This window comes from Lactuca sativa, chromosome 5 (genome assembly GCF_002870075.4).
Source record: "Lactuca sativa cultivar Salinas chromosome 5, Lsat_Salinas_v11, whole genome shotgun sequence".
In the NCBI taxonomy this organism is placed as follows: Eukaryota; Viridiplantae; Streptophyta; class Magnoliopsida; order Asterales; family Asteraceae; genus Lactuca; species Lactuca sativa.
In genome coordinates, this window is record NC_056627.2 from 111951742 (window position 1) to 111960886 (window position 9145).

Genomic DNA, 9145 nt, shown 5'->3' on the forward strand with positions numbered 1-9145 from the left:
CAGGTTTTGAGAAGACGGAGCAGACAAGTCTCGTCTTTTATTTTGATTGTATATTTTTGGTGTCTTATTACAATGAAAGAACACACATGTATTAAAAATTTACTTATAATGCAATGGATGATGTTGTTGCTTGTTTACTATTTTACACTGTTGTGATACTGTACAAGACGTCCTCCACCCCTGAACGTTTCCGCCGTTCGTGGTTTTGGGGTGTGACAGATTGGTATCAGCGTATTGTTTATAGTGAATAAAGTATATCAACCCATAAAAGATATACTAACTATGAATAAATAGGGATTAAAACACTCTGTCTAAGAGTTATACTTTTAAATAATAAAATATTTAACAAAGTATACGTGCCTACATTCATACTAAAACCCGTGTCACAATGACAAGAACAAAAGTATTACAATTGTTGAATATCACAAGTAAGCCTGGGGATATATGGTCAGTCTTGGGAATGACATAGCCTGATCAACTATGCTGGTCCGAGGAGTGATTAGCATATGCCCAAGAATGGTTGTGATATGGCAACAAGTCTAAAAACTTACCAACACAACCATAAAGAAATACCATAGGGGTATTTGGTCTTACTGTAATTATCTTAGTCAGTTCGTCTATTTAGCTATTTCTTATATCCCTTTTCTCGCGTAGATTAAAATGGTTGGATTTAACCATGGCGATCCGTACTTCCCAAACCAAGGCAATGTTGGTTGGCTAGAGGTAGAACCAGAAAATGATCACCAAATCCCTTTGGATGATCACCATGCTGAGGGTTTTTCTGATGGTTCTGACTCGGAGCCTGAAGTCAACAACCTACCCCCAGCCGCTCAAAACCCAAACCTGAACCCCCTTCCCGCATTTCATGGACCCACACCTCTATGGGCCACTAACTTGACTAGATGGAGTCAGGAACAAGGTCAGCCCATTCCCTACAATGGGGACCGAAGTTTCTACAACCTCACTGAGGGAGGTTCTGCTGACAGGGTCCTACCCATCATGGTTTGCAGAATTTCTAGAAACACGATACTGGGTCAAGCAACTATTGACCGGGTCGTGGAGATTGAAGCCAACTCTGGCGTTAACACTGTCCACATTCGCCAACTGGAGTCTGCTCATGAAAGGACTCTGGTCCGCAATACAAATCTGCAGAGGGAACTTGCTGAAACTCAAGCTGAAGTTAGAGAACTTCGAGCTCAGCAAGTGAGAGCTGACAGTCATATAAGGGACATAGAACGTCTACTGTCGGGATCAAGAACTCATGCTAGCAGTTCTCTTCGCCGATAGAATCTCGATGAATCATCTTTTGGATATAACCTAGTTTATGTACAACTTTGGTCTAATTTCCTATCTTTATAAATCTTAGACTTGTTAGGTCTTGATCTAGTCTTAATTCTGTCAAAAAATTTCCATCTTGGTTGATGTAAGGCCTACTTCTAGGCCATTTTCCCGAACTTGTTACATCTGTAATTCCAGTATTATTGACAGATATCTAATCTTATGGGAATTATTATCCAAATGTTGTCATCTGCATTTAGTCTTACTATTCATTATGTTGTTGGGCTATGGGGAGTTAGTCCATGAAACACATTCATTGTTCATATATTCTTATCCATGTCGTCATCTTTTAAACGTATAGTTAAAGATGCCGCCACGCAGAAATCCCAGACGTAACCCAAACAACGAAGCACCGATACCACCACCTGAACCTCTTCAACCCCCTAATCCTTTCGATGCCAATATGTTCCAGCCAGCTTTCACAGCAGCAGTTTCAGCTGCTGTGTCAGCAATCAACGCTCCTGCCCCTTGTGGATTAGGAATAGGTGCACCTCCCTCGAACCACGGCGAAAGCCATGGACACCCTCGGGAATGCACCTACAAGGACTTCACGAATGCCAAACCCCGCAGCTTCAATGGAACTGGGGGTGTTATGGTGTTGAGACAATGGATTGAAAAGATGGAATCCGTCTTTGAAATATGTGCTTGCCAGGAGGTCAACAAGGTCAAGTTTGCAGCTTGTACCTTCTCTGACAGAGCACTAATATGGTGGAACGGCCATGTTAACTATCTGACTTTGGTGGTGGCGTATTCCATCAGCTGGGAAAAGTTAAAGGACATGTTGATGAAAGAGTACTGTCCTCAAGGTGAAGTACAGAAACTCGAACAGGAATTATGGGGTCTACAAATGGTTGGATCCGACATCACAACCTACACAAACAGGTTCTGTGATCTGGCAAACCTATGCCCTGATATGGTTGCTCTTGAGAGAAAAAAGATAGAGAGATATATCTGGGGACTGTCGCCCCAGATCCAGTCAAGTGTGATAGCTTCTAGGACTATTACCTTCGATAGCGCCAAGGAACTGGCACAATCTCTCATCGATCACCGGAAACCTCAGAACCCAACAATCCCTGCATCTGTACCACCAAAGGACAACACCAACAAGAAAGGGTGGTGTAAGAGGAAAAGAGGGGCTTCGCAAGAATCCTCCAAGAGACAACAACTTGTGGCAATCAATGCTGCCACAGTTACTCCCGTTGTCCCTGCGAACCCCTTACCAGCAAAAACTTATGCTGGATCTCTCCCGAAGTGCAACAAATGCAAATTCCACCACCGCAGACCTTGTAGGGAGATGCAGTGCTCTAACTGCAACAGGAAGGGGCACATAGCCTGTTTCTGCCAGGCTCCAACAGCTCAGGTCACCTAGGTTCCTAACGTTGGTATGGGCCAATCTTGCTACGGTTGTGGTGAGGTGGGCCACTACAAGAGGAACTGCCCTAAAGCGGGGATGGCTGGCGGAGTAGGAAGAGTTATGGCCCTAGGCCACGAGGAAGCAGTAGATGATCCTATGATAGTTACTGGTACATCTCTCCTCGATAACTCATATGCTTGCATACTATTCGATAATGGAGCAGAGAAAAGTTTCGTAAGTCACAAATTTGCACACCTGCTTAAACAAAAACCATGCGCATTAGATAATTCATTCACGGTAGAAATGGCTAACGGGAAAACAGAGAGTACTAACAGCATATACATAGGTTGTACTTTAACTTTATATGGCCATACTTTCAAGATAGATCTCATGCCGGTCCCAATTAAATGTTTCGACGTTATCATCCGCATGGATTGGTTGAGTCTTCTTCGCGCCGACATCATGTGCTTTGAAAAAGCAGTTCGTCTTAACCTTCCTAACAACGAAACCTTAATTATCTACGGCGACAAACCTAGTACGAGCCTTCGCATCATTTCGTGCATTCAAGCTCAGAAGTGCTTGCGAAAGGAGTACCATGCATTCCTCGCACACGTCGTTGATACAAGTCAAGAAACGAAAGACATTTAGAACATCCCCGAAGTACGCGACTTTCCCGACATCTTCCCAGAAGAGCTTCCCGGTTTACCACCGCAACGCCAAGTCGAGTTCAGAATCAACTTACTGCCAGGAGCTACCCCCATAGCCAAATATCCTTATCGGCTGGCACCGGCCGAAATGCAGGAACTTTCCAGTCAACTTAACGAACTTCTCAAGAAGGGATTCATTTGACCAAGCTTCTCACCATGGGCAGCACCGGTCTTGTTCGTCAAGAAGAAAGATGGATCGTTTCGCATGTGCATTGACTATAGAGAACTCAACAAGCTTACCATTAAAAATCATTATCCTTTGCCCCGCATTGACGATTTGTTTGATCAACTTCAAGGAGCCAACTACTTCTCGAAGATAGATCTACGATCTGGATATCACCAACTACGAGTGTTTGAGGAGGATGTTCCCAAGACAACCTTCTGAACTCGTTATGGACACTACGAGTTTGTGGTGATGCCGTTCGGATTAACAAATGCGCCCGCCGTATTCATGGATCTGATGAATAGGGTGTGTCATCCTTACGTGGATCAGTTCGTCATCGTCTTCATTGATGACATACTCATCTACTCTCGAAGTAAGGAGGAACATAGTCAACATCTCCGTAGAGTCTTAGAAACATTACGAGCGGAGAAGCTCTATGCAAAGTTCTCCAAGTGCGAATTTTGGATTCGACAAGTCGAATTTTTGGTCCATGTTGTTAGCGAAGAAGGAATACACGTGGACCCCTCCAAAATTAAGGCCATTGAGAACTGGTCAGCACCGAAGACACCTACATAAATTCGCCAATTTCTAGGTCTGGCTAGCTACTATCGCAGGTTCATTCAGAACTTCTCTCGCATAGCAAAACCTCTTACAACACTGACCCAGAAGGGCGTAGCCTTTGACTGGGAAGAGAAACAAGAAAGAGCGTTCCAAACGCTCAAGCGAGCCTTGTGTACCGCACCAATACTGTCTCTCCCCGAAGGGATAGAAGACTTCGTGGTCTATTGCAATGCATCAAACCAAGGGCTCAGATGTGTTCTGATGCAGCGAGGTAAAGTCATAGCCTATGCCTCTAGACAGCTGAAGACACATGAGGTTAACTACACCACCCATGATCTTGAACTAGGAGCAGTCGTATTTCTTCTGAAGATCTGGGGACACTACCTGTATGGTACAAAAAGAACGATCTTTACAGACCACAATAGTCTACAACACATCTTCGACCAGAAAGAGCTCAACATGAGACAACGACGATGGGTCGAGCTTGATATTTGCATATTTAGTTCATATTAAGTATACATTTTTATTCATTTATTAGCTAAATTATTGCATATTATGGACAAAAGGTACTTAAAAGTGTTAAATTATGTTTTTCAGTCCAAAGATGAAGCTCGGAAGTGAAAGGAAGCGGGAGAAACAGTTAGAAGATCGAGAATGGAATAAAGAAGAAAAACATTAAAAATGGCACCTACTCGGCGAGTCCAATCGAAGAATCGAGAAGATAAAGACTCGGGATCCCATAGAGTTATCACAATACAGGGAATGTGAGAGGGACTCGACGAGTCGATTCGTATATTTAAAGATAATTCCACAGATCGATAGAGGGGAGTTCTGGGACGATTCAGAAGTACTTAACTACGATTGATAAGCCAGAGAAACCCTAGAAGACGAGGAAGGAAGCTAGGATTCAATCCTGGAGAGTAATTGAGGCAAAATTTCATCATTCCATTTATTCTTTTGTTTTATCATTATGGTTAAGCAATTTGACTTTATGTGTTTGCTGTTATTTACTTCAATTATGAGCTAAACCTTTAGACTTTTGTTTGGGGATACAAAGTTGACAATATGGTTTGATTGATTGGTAGGATTAATTCCAAGTTGGTGAATTTTTGTTATTTTAGCTTGCTAAAGAACCTTGTGTGTGAATAATAATTAATTTTCTGTTAATAGGAAGATAATTGATTAGCATGAACATCTATTGATTATTAACCTCATATGCTATGTGATCACTATGCTATATGTCTAGGATTAATGAATATGAAACTAGAATTAATAAGAAAATTGAGTAAATTCATGTGCAAGATTGTAAGATGACCATCAAACAAGAAGTTAATTAAAAGAATAAATTAGTTAACTATTGCAAGTCTAACTTAACCCGAATAATTAATCTAGTGAATATAATTAAATTAGACAATTGGCCACTGTTTAAGTTAGTTTATTTGCTAAGGATTAGGATAGTGAATACGAATCTAATCACTTGAATCGGTAACCAACGAAAGAATTAATCCATTGCACCATTACCTTGAAATCAACCATAGAGTTAACCAAGTTGAACTAAATAGAAGTTCCTTTCCAATTATTGAATCTAGTTAAGTCTTTATTTCCTAGTTCTTAAATTAGTAATAGTTAGTAAGTTTCTAGTCTTGCAAAACTAGAGAACACCCCTATTTATTAATTAGCTTAGATAAAATTAGTTTTTAATTTAATTTGCCGTTCCCTGTGATCGATACCCTGCTTATTTAGCTATACCACAATTGATAGGTTCACTGCCTTTTGTGTGTTATTTGATAATTAAAAGTAGGTTTAAAACTAAGTGAGTTTGCACACATCAAGTTTTTGGCGGCGTTGCCGGGGAACGGTTCTAAAATTAATATTAAATTCTAGTTTAATCGATCCTTTGTGTGGGATTTATCTTACACAAAGTTATTTACAAAGTAATTTAGTAAGTAGAATTAGTTTATAAAAAAAATTCGTTTTTAGAATAACTAGAAATTTTCTTTTCTGTTTTTGTCTTGAACTCGCCGAGTGCACTCGTGCCGACTCGGCGAGTACATCGCTGTTTCAGTCTTTATTTTTATTTCGTTTTTGTTCTTTTTATGCGTTCTGTTTTTTTTGTTTGTTTACAGTTGTTTCATGACCCGAGGATCTGATACACCTCTGGTCCCTCCTTTGGAAGACCCGGAATCCGCACTAAGAAGAAGCAAAGGAAAAGCCGTTGGAGAAACCACATCTTCAAAGAACTCACCACTCAAAAACTTAAAATCCGTTTTCAGCAAGAAGAAGAGCAGCAAATCAGGAGCATCCAGTGCCTCGTTGACAGTTGAAGAACCAATTCAAGAAGATATCGAGTACGAGACCGAGGAAGAAGAAGAGCATACTTACGAGCACGAAACTGATTCCGAAGAAGAGTTAGCTATCATAATGGCTAACATTGATGAAGTCCCCATGGGGGAAAGGAAGAAAAGGATGCGTGATGACACCGGGCCGGGACTTGTGCAACCCGCAATTCCCGCGACCGGTACTTTCGAACTAAAAGGCCATATTCTCGCCCAACTCAAGGAGATTCCTTTTTACGAGAAGGATCACGAAGACGCTTACAAGCACTTGGACGAAGTGAATGATGTGGCCGATTACTTCAACGTCCCGAATGTACCACGTGAGACCCAGCTTCTTCGCATGCTTCCTGTCACATTTAAAGGAGCTGCAAAAGATTGGTTAAAGTCACTTCCTCCCGGATCGGTCACCACATGGGCCAAGATGAAAGAAGAGTTCATAGACCATTTCTGCCCGCCCTCCAAGATAGCCAAGCTAAAGAAAGCCATTGCCAACTTCGAGCAACAACTCGAAGAATCTCTTTATGAAGCTTGGGAAAGATACAAGAGCCTACTTAGAAATTGCCCACACCATGACCTTAATAGCCAACAAGAGGTCTCCATTTTCTATGATGGAGTCAATGTCACCACAAGGCAATTGCTTGATTCTCAAGGCCCGCTCACAAAGAAGGCGCCCCCGGTAATTAAAGAATTAATTGAAGAATTCTCTAAGCACTCTAGAGAATACCATAATCCGAGAAACGAAGTAAGTCGTGGGGTAGTGAACGCAACAAATGATAGCATGGCGGCGGTGATAGCTAAGCTTGATAGTCTAGATCGAAGAATGACAAAAATGGATCAAGCAATCCATGCTATTAGGGTAGGATGCGAAAATTATAGAGGGCCCCATCTCACAAAGGATTGTGATTTGAATGAGAATGGAAATAAGAAAGCTCAAGTCTTTTATTCAAGTGGTGATCGATATGATGAAAATTGGCGGAAACCTAAGAAGGAATGGCTACCATACAAAGAGTATAAGAAGGCAAAGGAGGAGAAATACAAGTAGAAGGAGAGGGGACTATACCAAAAGGAAGAACCGGTAGAAAAGAAAGCCGATTTAGAAGAGTTATTCACTAGATTCATAGCCGCGTCCGAAAAAAGACACAATGATCACGATGCTGCCATACACGAGACCAGAAACATGCTTAGGAATCAGCAAGCATCAATTCTCAACATTGAGAAACAGTTGGGGCAGCTTGCGCATCAAGTGAATGATAGAAGACCGGGTCAACTTCCAAGTAACACCGAACCCAATCCAAGAATGGAGAATGTAAGTGTAATAACCTCCAGCAGTGAAGAAACACATACAGAAGCACTGAGAATCTCCAAGAAGAAGGCAGAAAAGATAGAAGAATCGGATCCAGCAAAACCCGATCTGACTCGCCGAGTCACTCCAATGGACTCGACGAGTCCATACGTAAATGATAAAACTGCCAGTTCTTTGAAGCCTTATAATCCTCCCCTGCCATACCCAATCAAAGCCATGCCTGCAGAAAAAGTAGAAGCATACAGAACCTTCATGACGCATGTTAAAGCTTTACAAGTTAATGTGCCATTTGTGAAAACAATGCTCCAAACACCTAAGTACTTCAACTTGCTTAAGGGCCTTTTTGCTGCTAGGAAAGATTTGGCTGAAGTCGCGGAAATATTGATGAGTAAGCTACCTGAAAAGAAGGGTGATCCGGGAAATATTGTGATCCCGTGCCAATTTGGTAATGAAGTTTCCACCCGAGCATTAGCTGATTCGGGGGCAAGCATCAGTATGATGCCTTTGTCATTCTTTAAGAAGTTAAAATTACCAGAACCAAGGCCGGTGAATATGAAGATTCATTTGGCAGACAAGACGATAATTCATCCACAAGGCGTTTGTGAGGATCTCCTAATAAAAGTTGACAAGTTTATTTTCCCAGTAGACTTCGTGGTAGTTGATATGAAAGAAGACCCCGGAATTCCAATTATTTTGGGGAGATCATTCTTGAACACCGCGTGTGCTTTAATTGATATATGTGAGTCTACATTGACATTAAGGGTGGGTGATGAATCTATAATGTTTAAAGCTATTCCAGAAGCCAAGCAAGAAGAAGAAAAGAATGAAGAAATCTCAATTATCCAATTGGATGATGAGATATTACAAGAAGAGCTTGCACGTTTGCTAAAAGAAGATCCAGGCAAATTTTTGATACACTCTGAAGAAGATGTAGATGTTAACAAGGACTTGGAAGAGTTAGAAAAGCTACTGGAAGGAGCCAACTCAGAAAACACCCAAGAATTGATGGAACCCGATCAGACTCGCCGAGTCACCTTAATGGACTCGACGAGTCGAGTCGAATTTGACAAAGACTTGGCCGACTTAGATCTGGTTGTTACTAGTTCTTCACATACCTTGGATTTAGATATTATTCATGACTCTTTAGAAGAACAAACAGCAGAAGGAGGAAAGGGAAGGAAAGTTCAATACGCCGATGTAGCATGTCTTGATACGATTCCTTTTAAAGATGGGTTGAGCATAGGAGGGGATGAAGAGACAAAGGAAAGGAGGGTGGAAGCTGATCAACCATTCACTACTAAACCTAAAGCACGAACCATCATGAAATATGAAGTAATTAAATTTAAAGAGAAGGAAGTGCAAGAGAAGGTGAAAAAGAATGGG